We start from the raw sequence: 18059 nt of genomic DNA, 5'->3' as shown, positions 1-18059 counted from the left end.
TTACCTTGCATCTGAAGTTAGAGTAGGGTAGGTTAGCTCTCAGTGGAATGGGCAATGTGTTCCAGGCCTGGGCAGCTCTGACGGGGAAGCTTGCTCCTCCCGCTTTGGATCGTCTGAATCTGGGAGTTTCAAGCAGATAGTGGTTGGTAGCCCTAGTGTGGTGACTGGATGATTTTCTGGTCAGTCTGGCTGAGATGTAGGGGGGTGCTCTTTTGTTAAGCCCTTTGTGGGTAAGCGATAGTGTCTTAAGCAGGACTCTGTCGCTGATTTTGAGCCAGTGGTGGTCTTTCCTAACGTTAGAGATATGTGCTCTACGGGGTATGTCAAGGGCTGCTCTAAGAGCGTTATTTTGGAAAATTTGCATTTTATTTATGACGGATTTGCTGGCACCTGCATAGAGGGCATTGCAGTAGTCCAATTTGGACATTACTAATGCATTGGCTAGCATGATGCAGTTAGATTTAGAGAGGTAAGGTCTGCAGGTCCTGATTAATTGGCAGGTGTACGCTGTGGAGGATGCCAGGGTGTTGACTTGTTTTTTAAGCGATAAGGTGGAATCGAGGTAAAAGCCTAGAGTTTTTACCTCCGTAGCCACCTTGATTGTGTTACCATCTATGTTGAAATTGCGATAGTTGGGACTCCGTTTTTTAAGGTTGGAGTCGGAACCCAGGATCAATATCTCAGTTTTGTCGTCATTTAGACAGAGGCCGTGGGAAGCCATCCATGCCTGAATGAGGAGGTAAATTTTGTTTACTAGAGCTGTGTCTTCGACAAAGTTGCCTGATAGTGGTATGAGAATCTGCGTGTCGTCCGCATAATTCGTGTAGGTTACCCCTAATTTGTCAAGTTTGTCGAAGAGAGGCTTAGTAAAGATATTGTACATTGTCGGGGAGACACATGAGCCTTGTGGTACACCACAAGTGATCTGGATAGGGTCCGCTGCCGCTACAGGGGAGAACACTCTCATCGTACGGTTAGCTAGGAAGGATTGTACCCATGCTATAGCTTCACTTGAGAAGTGAGCGGCGGACGCTAAGTGGTTGCATAATACTGCATGATCCACCAGGTCAAAGGCCGCTGATAGGTCAAGGAGGAGGAGCATAGCTGTGTTGCCTTTATCCTTCAGCTCGTCGATTTGTGTCTTGAGGTCAATAAGGGCCGTTTCAGTACCATGCAGTGGTCTGAAGCCAGATTGCCGTGAACCTAGTAGTTGGTGTGTCTCCAAATAGTTTTGAATTTGGAGGTAGGCTACTCTGTCGATGATTTTAAGGAGAAATGGGACCGTGGTAATGGGCCTGTAGTTAGTGGGGATAGCTGGGTCGAGTGTCTGTTTTTTTAGTAGGGGCAGAACCCAGGATTCTTTAAGGTTGGTGGGTACTGTACTCATGTTGAAGGAGGCGTTGATAAGTTTCGAGATGAAGGGTGCTAGGTCTTTGGCTGCATCCTTGATGATTTGCTCTACACTTTCTCGAGATCCAGTCGTCAGGAGCCTTCAGAATCATCCCCGTACCACCCAGGGAACCGACCAGCTCCAAACCGGGCTACTCCATTTCCTTCCGTACACTTATCCGTTGTACTGTACATCACAATCTTGCCCCTGTCCCTTCTCTCACTTAAGTTCTTTCTCCCTACTCACCCCACTCCACTAAAACCAGCCGCCCATCACAATCAAAGCCAGTCTGCAGTGGATCTCTTCAAAGCTTGCCTTGAACTTCATGCGAAAGAGGGAATCCCGCTGCACACACTCCCCTCCTTCCAACCTGACCCCATCACTCCCTCCAGTGGCGTGAAAATAAATATAATTGTTAATTTTTTTTATAGTACTCCAACTTAGTTTGAAGTACTTGTTACCCAAAGTTAAATGTGACCTATGCAAGTTACGTGTTTCCTATAAACATATATGTTTGCTTGTTTTTTTTCTCCATGCTCTATGTAACACTTTGTCCGCACCCTCAAACTGGCTCCCCATTTTTCCTCTTTGTGATCCTGTACAGGTTCCTTCCCAGGAATGCTTCTGCCATTTTTGGTTTTGGTGCATTATTGCTGGCACACAGTGGCAGATTTAAGGCAAAGGGCCCCGTGGGCAGCACCTGACACAGGGCCCTTGGTGGGCGGGTCATGGAGGCGGAGCTTTGGGTGGGCGGAGTTACTTGTGCTCACAAGTGCACAATGGCAAACTTTAGGGACAAAAGCTATTTTTTATTAAGTTGTCTTCATTACAGTTACCTAGGGGTCTGACTAAGTGGAAACAGCTGGGCCTCCTCAGCAGGCTTTGCTATCAATGCTAAATATTCTAAACCTAGAGAACATGCGCGTCCTTGTAGCAGAAAGGTGATGTCATTCTGTTTGTGCGGAAGTTGCTGCAGCCATGCATTGCAAAACGGCAGAATTGCATAGTGTTAAGCTTTTGCTGCACGGGTTGGAGAGGGATAACCTCGGATATGTATAAGGGTGTACTGTAGAGTATGGAATTACAGACCCTTTACAGTATTTTCTATCTGCGTGTACTTTAGATGCAAAACAGATCAACTTGGACGGTGTTAAAAAACAAACAAGAAGATAATTGATGTTTGTGACAACAGTGTGATGAGCTGCTGTGATCGCCGCAGGACCAGATGCTGTATCTATTAGTTTATTAATTTGTTTCTTTTCCAAAAGATGATAAAAGGCTGTGTAGTACAGTTGCGGCCTTGAGCCTACATATAACAGAAAAGGGAATGCGACATGGAAAAATGCACTGATAAATAACACAAGCAAAATAGATACAGCACACACAGACACACATTGAGCAAATCATCCAGCTAACAGATTGCCACACTTATAATAGTGCCTCAGAGAAACAGGACCCTGCTGACAGTCAGGCAATAGTCTATAAAACTGCAGAGCTGAGCCACAGATACAACAATACACATTCCGTGAGGAACTCTCTATAAAAGGAAACGCCGAAGCAGCAGCGAATCACAGCCCTTTAAATATTTCTGCAACCAGAAGTTTGATCAGAGAGAACACGTCCAGGGAGCGGTTCCTAGCCTGCCCATTCACTCTGAACTCTCATTCTCTCACTCTTCATGGTGACCTTTTTGCTAACACACGGCTTATAGTTTTGGGAAAGAAGAGGACACACACGGAGCAGCGGGCACCTGCCCACGCCCTTTTGCAAGGCGACCTTTTTAAAGCGCGTTGCTATCCCAGCTTGTTAGGAGCTGGACTAGAGTGACGTCACAGCAGAAAGGGCCCTGTGCTGTATGGAAGGGGCGGGGCATAGCACAGGGGCCCGGTCGCCATTGGTCTGCCTGGCGACCGTTATATCCGCCTCTGCTGGCACAGTCACCAAAATATCACCAACACCATTGTTACAGAGAAGAGTGAGAGTAAAGGGGTTCCAGAAAATGAACTTCGTGGTTGGCATGACAACTGGAAATGCTGTGGAATTTTCTGCTAACACACTAAATGTTATTTCTTGTTCAATTATGCTCATGTTATCAAATAGTGGTTTTGGTTTGTTTAACAAATTCTCTGCCAATCAGGAGTACTGTACCATGTCACATGTCTGTCACTTTCAAAGCTGGGGCCGCGTAGTGATCTTTCTGTTCAAAACCAGAGGGAGTTGGGCTATATTTGTGCTACTTTCCTGGCCCGGGTTGGGCTACAGGTAAGCTAATCTGTTTATTATCCCTATTAAATCATGCCATCCAGTAGACCCGCAGCTTGTTTCTTGTACAACCGATTATTTGAAGATCGGTTTATGACACTGATGAAATTGGTAAATTACCTTGTTTCGTAACCTCAAAAGCCTAAATGGGAAAGCAATTAACGACACAGCCTCGGGAACTACTTTAATTCGGGAGTATTCTGCCAAAGTCCTCCCTTGTGTTTATTCTGTGTTGTCCACACAGAGACCTTGTAGTCGATTTGGTATGCATTTGACCTTTTGTGGACACGCTTCTGAATGTTCTACAGAGTTCCAGTAGAGAACTCCGTGGTTCTACCAAAGTCTGCTGTGCCGACGTCAAATGGTGAATGTAGAGTCACATTGGTCTGTACTCAGTAACGCACTCCAGTGCTGGCCCCTGCTCTAGCGGTGAAGTTCATGCACAAGAACTTGTCTGTTTCCTCCATGGAATAGCCGTGTTTGGGAGCGGACCCCAGGTATAAAATGAGGGGAGGGTGAAAGCAGTGAGAGCTGGTTCCGGGTGTCCAAGTATTGTGACCTAAGCACCTCCTGGACTCGTGCAGTATCACATGTAGAGTGACACGTAGGATTGCTTTCATGTTAATAAAAGAAGTGCATGGCTTCCCGTGCACCAGTCAATAGCACAAAAATCCTGCGTGCCGTGTGTTATATGGTGCTGCGCCAGCGCCGCCTCACAGGCTGTGGGCCTCCACGAAATGGCCCTGCCCACTGAATGAAAATCTCCCTGGCATTGTACCACGAGGATACCGCCTATCATTGTAGCGCCTGGCATACTACCCCGTGGCCAGGAAAAGGGTCCTAAACTGGGCCGTGCCCAGGCGCATCTATACTGGTGCCAGTCCCCCAGCAACCCAACAACTGGCGATGAGGTTTTTCAGACACGGTGTGCCAGCCAGCCGTGCTGGAGCACGCCACTACAAGTGCCCCTCCTTGCGGTGTGCGTTGGCTGGTCGGTCTTGCTCGACAACCACCGGTCTGCACAACGAGGTCCTGCTTCGGAGTCCCTAGTGCATGCTGATGAAGAAAAAGAAAAACGTCAGATCTTCCCCAAAGACCGTCGCCCGTGCTTGGTGAGGTCCCATCTCATAACAGCTGGCACTGACGGAGAGCCTGAAGCGTCTCTACAACCAAGTAAGGGACGATGCAGCCACCCCTGCCGCGAATGAAAGGTACATCCCGCCTGGGGAGAAACAGAAGAAATGAAGGAGCCTCTGCTGCATCAGGCACCCAGTGCCGGGCTCACAACGCTCGCGCCAGGGGGAATGAGAGCAGAGTGAAGGTAACGACGGAAAAGAGAGAAAAAGATGGAGGAGGCACCCCGATAACCGGGGCAGGGTCCTCCTCCTCCTCCCTCTTCCCTGGGTAAGGGGGAGGGATAAGCCCAAATGTGCCAAAGGCGCTGAGAAAGCCTGCAAAGGGGCAACAAAAGAAAGGGGCGAGCCAAGTCCCATATAAGCAGCGGGCACTGGCTGCACAAACTACAGCCTGCAGCAGAAGGACGCCCGCCGACGACAAGAAGGATTTTTTAGTTTTCCACCCACCCACCCTGCATAAGGGACAGCTACGGCGAGGCCTGGCCATTGATGTCACAGGACGGCGAGGCGGTGTTGTGGCGACTAGTGACAAGAATATATAGTATAGAAGAAAACAGTTCAAAAATCACATTTGAATGGGAAAACAGAAGGTGTCACAAACAAGGACTACATCAGTAAAAAACCATTATTTTATTGTAGAAAAATCAATATCATTTAAAAGACTGTTAAATCATACACAGATTGAAGAATAACCCTAAAACCAGGTTCTCAATAAACGGGACAATTACATACACAATATCAAATATAAAATGAAAAAAACATACAACATTAAAACAACGTTTGACATACAAACATTAGTATATAAATCATCTGTTGCATACTAATAATAACCCAACATGTTTCTGTCTGTTGACTTTTAGATGTCTGACATTCATCAGGGGTAGCTCTTCTTGAAATTCTGGAGTAAAACGTCCCCTCCAATCCTGGTGGGTATGGATCTAAACTTGATCCTTAATGCAATCTTGCAATTAATCGTATTCCAAGGATCCAAAGCTGTCAATAGTACAGTCACATTAGCCGTGTTTCAGCTGCCTATAATGATAATCCTTTCAATGGATTTAGAGTAGAACCACACTTAAAAGATAAGGTGTCCAAATGAGTTGCCCAAAGATAGTGCGACGCGGAACAGGTTCTGGCTTGAATATGGCCCCTAGGTCAAGTTCTTACTCTTCAGAAACCATCCGGACGATAAAAACACGTGTTCTTATTCTTCCTCTTTCTTTTTTCTTACTTTAAAGCCACGTCCCGTATTTCATAAAACACACGAGGCTCCAAATGCCCAAACAGTGTACAAACGAGGCAAACGTAGTGACAAGAGACAGACTCCAAGTGAGCCATTGCACAGTCGGCAGAGTCTTTGCTCTTCTCGGACCAGCGTGTTTTGGGAGCCTAAGCCACGGGGTCGCCTGGTGGCAGCAATGAGGGCTCAGCTTCCCCCGAACAAAAGACACTCTTCCAGCCCAGGAACACCTGCAGGGGCATGCTGGTCTCAGGCACGAAGGATTGGGAGAGTTGGGCCTACTTCGGACTTGGTTGGGAAAAGGGGAAGCAGGTTTTTGGACACGGAGCAGTCACCACACCTTTGGAACTATTTTCACAATTGCTTGCCGTGTTTTCTATTATGTGTGTAAATAAATCTGCTGCCTTTTATGCCAAAAAGACATCTCATGTTGCACCTTACTGATGGGGAGAAGAATGGGGCTGAGATGAATGAGCAAGAGTAATGTATATTGGTATGATAATGGACAAATGCCCAGGTTATGTCACTGCAAGGACAGAAATGAAGTTCCCTCCTGGGGGGAGAGAAAGGGGCAGGCAGCTGCATTAAGTGAAGTGCCTGGGGAGAGAAGGTGAGGTGTGGCCTCGGTTGCACTAAGGTAAGCGGGGAAGAGGCGTGTTGCCGGATAGAAATAAACCTCCCAAATGGGGGGGGGGACTACAAGCACCACCACTCCCTCCCACCACCAATGAACCACAGCCATTGTGGCCCGCGGCATACCTGGGTGCAGCTTTCCCGGTTGCCAGAAGTACAGGGAGCTCTCTCAGGCATTGAACTACAAAAGAACAACTATCCATGTGCTAAGTAAAGCTAGAATTCTTTCTGCACCATATGATTAAATGGCCGAAGTAATACATTGGGGGCCCGCATGATCACGTGCTTAAAGAGGACCCAGCAAAAGCTGTGTTTCCGTCAGTTCCAAAACGCCTAATATGGACCCAGTAGACGCACATGGCCGACATGTACCACCCATCCTGGACTAATAAAGTATGCAGTTCCCAGTGCCGATGGCTGGGTTTTTAAATGTGTGTGTTGTGTGTTTGATGTCCTGTGACCCTGTTGTGTCTTATCAAGCACAACCTACTGCACCTCACCAGATTTGTATCTCACCCGACACTCTTCAATCTAGGTAGACCCCGGATAACCGAACCCTAACCCTGGATCTGGGATGGAACCCAGACCGTTGGTTCAGGTCTCCTCACTAGGAGGGAGTTCTTCCTATCAATGCACCCCTCTGTTAGGTATGTATACTAAAAGATGGGTTAATTAATTGGAAGGGTAGGGCAGAAGCACCACGAACAACGCCAGCTGTAGGAACAGAAAGGAACAGCAGTTAGCTGGATGAGCATGCAACATACAGTAAGGCGTGCTCAGTAGAAGAGCGTGGCTAACCACTTTACTGAGGAGTGACTCTCCTACTCGGGTGCTATCGGTCTAGGTTCACGGTGAGTGGAGGTAGGCCAGGGAGTCTCCTGGGAGGTCTGGAATGACTAGAGTAACAAAACAGTAAATTAGCTAATAGGGAGAGAACATAGGCAACATGGAATTACTGGGAGAATAGGAGTCTCACCAGCAAATGCGTACAGCCGGAGACCAGGGGGGAGCATAAGGGTCCAGGTGTTCCAACCCAGGAAATGTACGTGGAAGGAATAGGAAATGTTAGTGGGACTTGATTCCCGAAGGTACGAGGACGCCTGAATGACCAGGAAGGTGCACGTATACCAGATACGCGTCCCTAGTCCGTGCACTGACTCTGGACGGTGTTGTGAAGCAGTCTGGTAAGGAAAAGAAGTTCGGTATGTTGCGGGCAGCAAGGTTTCCAAACAGTAAGCAAAGGCAGTCCAGGTACGGTGCAGTGGGTTGGCGTTAGACAGGCAGCGAGGTCTCCAAATCAGCAAGCAAAGAGGAGTCCGGAAGGGGTAATCTTTAAGGCAAGTCAAGGCAGCAGAAACGGGGTCAAGAAAAGAGGGGTTAAGAACACAAGGAAGCAAGGAACTAAAGCAGTAACGCAACTTCAATCAGAAGCAATTAGCTTCCGGTTGAGTTCGGTATTAAATCCGAAAGGGCGTACGAGCGTGCGCAGCCACTGCTCTGGGAACTGCAGGAACAGAGTAGCGAGATCTAGTATACAGAGGTCTCCAATGTTGCCATGGCAATTTCCAATGCCGAAGGACAGGCGCTGTGTTGGAAGGCGAAAAGCAGCTCAAAGAACCATTATGCAGCGCTTTAGGCTGATTTCACTGCGTAAGCGTGGAAACGTAACAGACCCATTCATTTCCAATCAGAATGCATTTACAAGTGTACCCAGTGTAAAGTCATGTTGTTCAACATTTACCCTCTGCATGGGATGTTGTGACTTAAGCCCCTCCTGGGCTCGTGGAGTATCATGTGTAGAGTGACCAGTGGGATGGCTGTCATCATGTTAATAAAAGCAGTGCATGACTCCCTGTGCACCAGTCAATGCTACCAGACCAATGCCTGCCGTGTGATTTGGAATTGCGCCGGCGCCACCTCGCATCCAGGCTGTGGGCGTCCATGACATGGCCCTTCCCACTGAATGCCGGCATCCCCAGCATTCTACCACAAGGACACCGCCTAACCTTGCGGCGCCCTGGCCCGCCCTCGAGGTGGAATATTGTTAATACACACTTCACATACAAATCAATCTGACCCTGATCCCTTGCAGTTACTTCACTGCAACACCGGTCCTACGGCAACATCCGATCTCAGCTGACATGGTTTATAAAGATGCTGTTTGTGAAGAAAACAGGCTGGGGGAATGTAGGGGTTCCCGGATGGCTCACATGACTATGTGCCCTTGGCGCTTTCTGGTTCTCGTAGCCAACCACAACAATGTGAACAGTCCATGCCTTTGTGCTGTAAATGAGATGGGGCTGGGGCACTTTGCACTCCACACTACACAGCACCAAAAAGCTCTTCTCATGTTCACACTGTGAACCTACATACAGCCCCGCATCTGACTGTGCAAAACAGGGTATACTTCGATCCGATGTGTACAGCTCTACCTGGGACATGTTGACCTCTGTCAGTCTTCCGAGAAATGGTTGCCGCCAACCTGGTTTGGTTTTATTACTGTTAATAGTTCATTGAATTGTTTCAGACCATTAGGAGCAAGGTTACAGGCAATGCTATTGTGATCACCATTGTAAATGATACACAGGTTCTGCTAGTGCATTATGCAGTCCACGCACCCAATTATGAAAAGGGCATACCTATTGCAAGATGGGTTCCAGGGACATACATATGCCACTTAAACCTACTATTTGATCAGTCACTCACTGATAGTAAAAGAAACTCTGAAGGTACTGCAGTGGGTCAAGTTATGCATGCTTTAAACATATCATTTGACACGAAAGGACCAAAAAGAGGGTCTCATGCCTGAGTGTACCCTTATATATTCGCACAATAGAGGACTCAGGTTGATCGGTTCTATGGGGGATATTGTAGTCAAATATCTAATTCAGAGTTTGGGTTCGCCCTCTTGTGAAGTACTTGAGATTGCTTTAAAAACTGCTTCATAGATGAAAAAAGAATTTTTATTAGATTTCTCTATCCACAGGGTATAAAAAGAGGATACACATATATGTATTTCTATTGGATACTTGTATTCATTTTTCAAAATTTCCTCAGAATTCAGGTCTCCCTTGTTATTTCTTCTGCTCTGGTCTTTTTCATAATTTTACCAGAGTCTTTTTAGAGATAATGGTGATTCCTACCTTTTTTGAGGGGGAGTGAGAGAATTTGATGAGGAAGCCCGACGAGTTTCAGGAAAAAATGTATATCTGCTCGTCTGGGTTTTTTCCTGGTAAAGAAGCCACAAAAAGCCTACCGGTTTCAGTGGCACAGGCTAGATAAAGGCCACATTCATCAGGGCTGGGCTGACACTTAAAGGTTGCTGTGTCGAAAAATGGGTAAATGGTTGGAATAATAAATAAGCTACAAGCAAAGTTGCAGGTTTTTTCTAAAATGATAGAACCAGTGGGGTAAGTGAACTGCTGAGTAGGAAAGCCCTACTGAAGACAGAAATGTATCATGTACATTTGTTGGATTGGAGAGACCCAGATATCACCACTATCGCGACTCTTATGTCTTCAGAGAATAAACCTAATTTCACCCTAGAAAACCTAGGTGCCCAAGAAAACCAATATCTCAATTGTTTTTAATATATTTTCCCTGATAGGTTTTCTCAAGATCCTGGGAGAGTCAAGACTTTCTTCCATAATATTCAGATCCCTCTTGGTCAACAGGACCACTTGTGACCCTAGAGAATACCTGAGTCACAATCTATATAAATAAAAATGTAAATGTTTGTTTGTTCAAAATCTTAAATCTACGAAAGTTCTTCACCGATTGCTTTGAAATTTTGACACAAGGTTGCATTCGAATGCGTGCGTGTTTTTATATACCTACCATACATAGATGTCAGACCTGTGACAGGTAAAAACATGCTTTTCCCAAAAAACAGCGCCATCTGTTGGACGTAAAAGCAACACACGCTATACTAAACATTTTCATGCTTTTTCAGAAAAACATCACCATCTGGTGGACGTAAAAGCAACACAAGCTATACTAAATATTTTACCATTCCATTTCAATGTTTCCGATTTAGAATGGCTCAAATACGTGCCGAGGAAGCAGCAGAGCGACGTGCAGCCAGACTTCAGGATGCACGGTTGCGAGCACGGCGATCGTGTTCTGCAGCTTCAGATCAGCTTCGTTCTCAACAGAATGAACACGACAGGCTGAGAGTGGCTAAAAGACGTCAACGATCATCATCAACAAAGGTCAAGGCCAATCTTTACAATTGTGCGGATTAGATCTAGACACGGATTGCTTCTCACATGGGCAATTATATGTTGCATGTTCTACAGTTGGAACAACAAAAAATATTGTATACCCACAAGCATTGTGAAATTAAACATATTAGAAACGTGCGCTGTTTTTTCTTTCTTTTCCATTTAACCAGAAGGAGCCACAGCAACGCGTGGACAGCTAGTGGAAAATAATTAAAAACGAGAGTGAAAAAAGGCTACAACTTGAGCCCTCCATCTGTAAGTGGTCTTCCCCAATAATAATCATTGGCACACCCAAAGGAACCTGGTGGTTCGGTATAGATTTGTGAAGGGTGAATGCTATCTCCACCTTTGATGCATATCGAACACCTTGCATCAATTATCTAATTGAAATACCATGAACTGTCAAATTTATTTCCACTTTAGACACAAACAAACAATATTGTCAAGCACCGTTAAGACCCCGATGATAAAGAAAAAGCACTATGCTACTCTACCGAAAGGCTCCTTCAATGTACTGTCTTTCTTTTGGGCCCCACTGAGCCCCTGCCACTTTCCTATGGCTAATGGACCTGAATCAAAAGACACATTGACTTTTTTTCTGGGGCTTATTTAGATATTATATAGCAACACCTAGGGAAACCATATGCACCATCCATAAGGATCTCACAAGCCCTTACAGCCTCTAATCTCATGACAAATCCTGCCAAATGTCATCTAACCCAGAATGCATTAAGCAACCTGGTTTCTGCACATCGAATAGATTCATCAGAAAAAGTCACCAAATCTATCTTGGCGCCTCAGGTGAGTTCAGGCCTCCTTGTCTTCTAATTTGACCCAATTTGCTTGATTTGGTGACCCCCCAGCCCTGATGCTGCCCTGGGTGCCCCATCTTGTCCCCGGTCTCACTTCCCCATTGCGTGCCTCTAACCCACCTCCCATCCCGCCACCCTACCCTGATTGGCTAATCCCCTCATTTAACAGTCCCTCCTAGGGCAGCCCTATACCCATCGCAGCCCCCGCGGCTAAGGGCCCCTAGGCAAAGTGCGGCTCCAACAGAGGCGGCTCCAGAGAGTGTCTGCAGGTGTCAGCAGGGGAAGCCAGTGGCAAGCCGTCAACCAGCAACAACTAGGACTAGTACGGTAGGAGTGGCCTGGGTGGGGAGTAGAGCAATTACTCTACACTGGAAACCCAGCCACTTAGCATACTTACCTACACCTATACAATATTGTGATAACATTCCTCTGCCCCCCTACCTCCCACTATACAGGACTCTCAAATCTAGCTGTGTTTAGCCTTGTACTCAAAGCCAGCTGTGTTTAGCCTTGTACTCGAATTTCGTTGTTAGGTGTAGGCCTCTCTCCCACTACACAGGACTCCCAGATCTAGCTGTGTTTAGCCTTGTGCTCAAACCCAGCTGTGTGTAGCCTTGTACTCAAACCCAGTTGTGCTTAGCCTTGTACTCGAATTGCGTTGTTGGGTGGGGGCCTCTCTCCCACTATACAGGACTACTCAAAACCTACTGTACTATAGTCTGATACCTACGGCACTGTGAAGCCTAGGCACCCCCCGCTCACCATGCAGGATTCTCAAATCTAGGTGTAGCCTCCTCCTTTGTTTACTATATGAGACCTACTGCATTTTGAGACCAAGGCTTGTTGTACACTATACAGGATCCTTTAGACTGGGTTTAGCCGCCATCTCTGCTTAATCTATGCGGATACCTACTACAATATGAAAAGCTAGTCCCATTGCTATAGGACTCAATTCTAGACCTGGACATTTTCGGCCCCATCCGAGCAATCTTGCAGCCTACGGTACGTATGTCTTCACAACACTAGTGTGGACACAGGCCGCAGGCACGGCCAAGCCTCCATGCACTATAGAATACTGCTACGCCTAGTGCACACATAGCCATCCAGACTGAAACACCTGACGTACCTCAATACCTTTGCCACTAGCATATATCGACCACCGCCCGAAAGGAACCGGTATAGCTGGCCTCACATAGACTCTCTCAACAATAGCAATCTATCTCTAAACCCCAACGGCACCGACCCATGTGTCTGACCTCTCTTGGGCTGTTTAGTCGAGCTTTGCCAGCCACCCAAGACCTAGAAAAGCAAACGTGCACACATGCATCTCCTATGCTAAACTCCCTAGAATTTCCAACCACATCGACTACAGTCACCAAGGGCGTTCAACCAAGGAAAAAGCGCATTAAGGTCACACACGTGGGGAGCGAGCACTATATAAATAACAAAATACAATACGAAGATACCTCAATTCATGGCACCAACTTAGACTTAACAGGGCCTCATCATAGGATGGCCATCCCTAGATTTCCTACTGAATCACTTCTCCTAAAAGACAAATTAAAGACCCATCAACCCACAAAGCCGGTTTGGGGAAATGAAGATGAACTAGCCTTTGAAAAACAGAGCCAAAGGGTCAAAGTCAGTAGGTTTCCGTGTTTATGGGGAAAATGAAGGTGCGTCTGTTTGCGGTAAAATCCGCTCTAGTGGGTTAAAACAATCCCAGGGAGTACCAGAGAAGACACAAAGAGATCCGCAGGTTGGTTCGAGAACCAAGAACCCCCGAAGAAGCTACAGCAAAGCAGGAAGACCCTCAATGTTAGTCAACAGGAAATGAAGTGGAGACTTGCTTTGCAAGAATGTAAACCCCGGGCCAAAGGGACCCCTGAGAGTGAGTCTCCTGCTTAACCGACCACCCCAGGAACCAGACATTAGTACTGAACACGAAATTACCCAGTAAGTAAAGGGATTCTTTCCTATGTGCGGTTTACAGGAATCAAGTCCTAGGGTATTGATGCTTGAGTCAACAAGGACCCCCACAACAGAAAAGAAGAACAAAGGACCTCCCCATGATAGTCCCTTGAGTCAGCATTGAAAATACCAGTGATGATGTCTTAAGGAAGGCAAAGGAACCTGGGTAGACGGATTTTGTTGACCCTCAGCAAGGCGGGAGACCCTGATGGAAAACGCGAATCAGCAGGGGTCAAATAGCTTCGAGACACTGGGAGGAAGGACCGGCTCAGTGCCAAAGTGGAGTCAGCAGGAAGACCAAACTACACATTAAGCGCAACGATCATACGCCACCAACGCGTTGGTGGCCGAAGAACTAATTTACGTAGATAGAGATTGCTCTCTCGTGTTTTCTCTGCGTGCCATTTTGAAGCACAAAAGACTAAAATATAGAAGACCACAACGGTTTTGACTCTGGGTGAATATGCAACTTTTGACTTTCCTTTAGTTTCCCTCCCATTGATGCACCACGCATGGAAGCGTGACTACATTTTTCCACTTTGTCTTTCCCGTTCCTCCGCCTTCCTGTATCTACTTTCAGGACCTCAATGGAAAGTACATTCATTTTACAATTAATAAATGGAGGATTGGTTCCTCAAGGTAATTAATTTCTTCTTTTAACTTTGCCTAAATTAATTTGTTCTCCTCTGTAGCATATTTTTAGCTTATGACTTTTTTTTAATTTGAATTTGTATTTTTTCAGATATTCTTGCAATCACTTAATTTTCTTAACCCTCCCCCGACAAAAATACCACACCAGAAAGGGGCTTTAGGGCCATAGTCTCATTTTGCTGGAAATCATTGTTGTACAATTTGGCACTTGTGTGTAAAATGTTTTTATGAATATATTTTATGTCTTTCTACACAAATATATATCTGTACAGAAATGAGGCTAGCAAATGCACTCACACTTATAGATATGATATGCAGGGTTTGTAACATCTGCTGAATAGTGCAACTTCATTCCTGTCTTGATACCTTAACTGAAGGAAAACAAAGTGCAATGGCAGGGAGGGAGGGGGTGAGAGTTCAGTTCAGTGATGCAAAAAAGATGGAAAAAAAGCTTCAAGGCCATAGGATATCCCATAATAGGATTTATGTCTCAACAATGCGCAAAATCATGGTGCCAGCGCTTGTCCTAATATTGGCGTATTGTGCCCCTGCCAAGGATTTACAGACCACAGTTCGAGGAGAAAACGGAAAAGGGAAGGAGGGCGAATAAGAGGGTACAGGATTAGACAAACAGTTTTGGAGAAAGGTGAGGAAGAGAATGGGTAGAGGTGATGCTTATGAAGCATTTGAAGCCTGTTGATGTGGCCTGTATACTACAAGCAGATGTAGGGATGCTAGCTAGCTTATGTATGAACTAGTAATGAGGTTGCCATGAAGGCAGTTCATGAGTGCTAAACTACCTTCACTTCAAATGTCCGCTTGTAGGGCTTGAAGTGGTGTGTAGATGTATGATGGCTGTGACCTGTTCTCAAGCGAACCCCTAAGCATGAGGGGTAGTTGGTTTTGGCGCTTTTTAGCAGTGTAAACCCCAAAACTATTGCCAAAAAAAATTGCTATTGGGAAGAAAGGGGGCTCCAAGAAGCAGTCAGTGTGGTTGTCGGGACAACTGGAAATGCTTTGCCATGCAATTCCCAACACACTAAGTGCACATTCTTGTTGTAATGCACGGATGTAATCCAATAGTGGCTTGTTTAACATATTTTTCCCCAATCACGAGTACTGTTACATGTCACGTGTCTGTGACTCTTTTTTAATGCAAAGTGATCTCTGTTCAAGAGTGAGACATGCCTCCTTTCTCGCAACTGGGCGAGGGCAGCAATCTTTTTTTACTGTGCCTGCAGTATTTAATTTCTTCTTTCCTTGCGTCGGCTCGTCTGCTGCCCTCATCTACACTCATCTCCTTTCTCACTTTCCCCGACCAGTTGCCGATCCCCCTACACCGACTTCCTTTATCTACACCACGATCCCGTGCTGCATCTCTGGTCTCCCCAAGCACCACTTTGCTGTAACGCATGTTGCTGGGAAACAGCCGTCATTGTGTCAGGGGGCATTGTTACAGAAAGGAAAAAAATAATCGGAAATATATTTTGCGGTGAACGCTCCTTGCGCCAGACATTGGCTGTAACATTGTAATCATTCTGGAAGGATAAGGGTACGGGTTGGGGCTCTTCTGGCCTCTTCCTCTCCACTCTTGATGTTTGAAACGTTGGCTTTCGGTTCTTGGGTGGCGGAGGGCATGGCTTAAAAACGAGGGAAATTACACCACCCTAAAAAAACAAGGTTTGGAGATGGGAAGTTTGGGAGCTCAGCCAGGAGCTCTGGCACGGGCACTAGCTGCACGGCAAAAGAGGAGATGCCTCGTAATCCACACTGTGGAGGATGAAGGGGCCGTCAAATGGTGATAAAGAACTGGCCCTGCTGCCTTAGTGCGTGTAAGTTGGGAAATGCGGCATGCAGTGGTATATAGACCAGTCTGTCTTATTCTTGCAGGGAGTTGTTCATAGAGATCGTTGCAGAAATGCATTGCACAGGGTTGGGCTGTGGAGGTGGCCTGCTGCTGGAGAGTTTTTTGAGGGTAACCCGTTGATATGATAACGGATGCTGGTCCTGCATCTGATCTCGTGGATCGCTGCCTCTGCTCCCTCACACTGCTGGTAAGCTTTTGCTTTCTTAATTTCCGGAATTGTTCTAGACCAGGGGTCTCCGACCTTTAGGTTGGCAAGAGCTACTTGCAGTTAACAGCCAATAGGCGGGAGCTACTGTGGTGGTGATGTCCATGAGTATGAGACCTTGTACCAAGATTATTTTGTTCCATTTATTTGTTCTTTATATAAAACAAGGAATAACGTGCATTTATCATATCAACAACTTCAAAAACATCTTTATTACATTATTTTTCTATTAGTAGCCATTTCCTACAAATTGTCAAAAAATATCAGAATGTAGGAAACTAATCGTGACATTTAATCTGAAGGCTGACACTGCGTGCTATCCACTAGTGCTCAGTAATATGGTGTGCAGCTTGAAAAAGCACAGCACTCAGATGCTGTCAGATGGGATCAAAGTTTTGATTTCAGGAAGTCATCTGAAAAGGGCATATTTTCAGAGCCAGACAACCATAGTGCAGTTACCGTACTTGCCATAGTGTTTGCACCTAACTGCACACCTGACATGGAAGACATAAATTCAGGACACTTTTTTAAATCTTTAACAGGCTGTCACTGGAGTCGCTGCGTCCTACACAATAGGACCATTTGCAAAAGTACATTTGTTTTTCATCAAATAATTAGCAACTTTGAAGGATGACTAACAGAATTTATACTGCAGAATTTAGTTTACCAACTTTTTAGGATCGCAGGCAGCTTTCCTTGCGAACTTTATTTTAATAGTTTGTGTGTATTATTGCAAAATGCTTATCGGGTAATGCTTTTTTCTCACCATAAATCAGACACCGTAGATTAAAGATGGACATTTTCTTTTTATGCTGGAAAAAAAAATGGTTTCCCACTCTGGATGAAAATGGTCATCTTTTGCCTTTTTGTTGGATGGTGCATCCTCATCTGTCTTCAGGATTTCAACAAGGGTATTTTGTGTCTTTTTTGGGGCTGCATGTGCAAAATAAATCTGAAAAGTATTTCAATCAATGTATCATACTTTAAAAAAAATAAAAAATATTTAAAAAAGTGTTTAAAATAAAAAATAAATCAGCAAATACCACATTTTGCTTTGCCAAAATAAAATCCTCTGCTAGTTTAGCATATCCTCAATTCATGCAATTTCCTCACATGCTAAGTCAGAATTCAGCCAAGGAAAAGTAGGGCAAAGCCTACTTTGTTGACTACCCTTTAATGTTTTTATGTCAAAATAATTGGCAAGATTGAAAAAAATGAACATGTGGAAACCATGTGATCAAGTTATATGTAAAAAGTGTAAATCACAGGGCTAACATAACATTCAGTTTTATAGTGATGACTTGAAACCTGCACAAATCATGTAACAACCCAACCAGCCAAAATGCAAATCATTACATAAAAATGTTGAGCAAAGAGTATGGTTGTAGTGAGGGGCAACTAATTCATAATAGGGAGCGACCCAACACCCATCTTCCCTTTATGAAGGAGGCAATAACACAACGGATCACAGGATCGCCTCCTCTCCATGCAGGAATCATGCAGGTCCTTCTGGTGCATGACCAATGGGCCATGACTGGATTGCACGTGCAGCTCCCTCAGACATATGGGAAATTTCCATGTGTTAGATAATTACTTGTACATTGAATGGTGTGTTGCCCAATTGTTTAGGAACTGCTCCCACATTTCACCATTTCAACCCAGTATTGAA

At 45.5% G+C, this 18059-nt stretch overlaps 1 protein-coding gene and 1 long non-coding RNA gene across 9 annotated transcripts in view; one reads left to right on the top strand and one right to left on the bottom strand.

Annotated features, from left to right (window-relative positions):
- The window catches only part of LOC138581031 (sulfotransferase 1B1-like), a 537627-nt gene that overhangs the window by 88912 nt on the left and 430656 nt on the right, over positions 1-18059 (bottom strand). The gene's annotated exons all lie outside the window — the stretch shown is intronic.
- The window catches only part of LOC138581033 (uncharacterized), a 470134-nt gene that overhangs the window by 238421 nt on the left and 213654 nt on the right, over positions 1-18059 (top strand). For 3 of the 5 annotated variants that reach the window (XR_011304407.1, XR_011304406.1, XR_011304410.1), the window contains one exon: positions 10698-11022. The exons of the other annotated variants lie outside the window; for them this stretch is intronic. This is a non-coding gene — a long non-coding RNA (uncharacterized lncRNA). Of the gene's footprint in view, positions 1-10697; positions 11023-18059 lie in introns of those variants that run through there. 5 annotated transcript variants of the gene reach the window in all.

This window comes from Ambystoma mexicanum, chromosome 3p (genome assembly GCF_040938575.1).
Source record: "Ambystoma mexicanum isolate Mex_15411 chromosome 3p, UKY_AmexF1_1, whole genome shotgun sequence".
Classification (NCBI taxonomy): Eukaryota; Metazoa; Chordata; class Amphibia; order Caudata; family Ambystomatidae; genus Ambystoma; species Ambystoma mexicanum.
The sequence above is the reverse complement of the archived record's forward strand: the minus strand, read 5'-3'. Positions and strand labels throughout refer to the sequence as shown.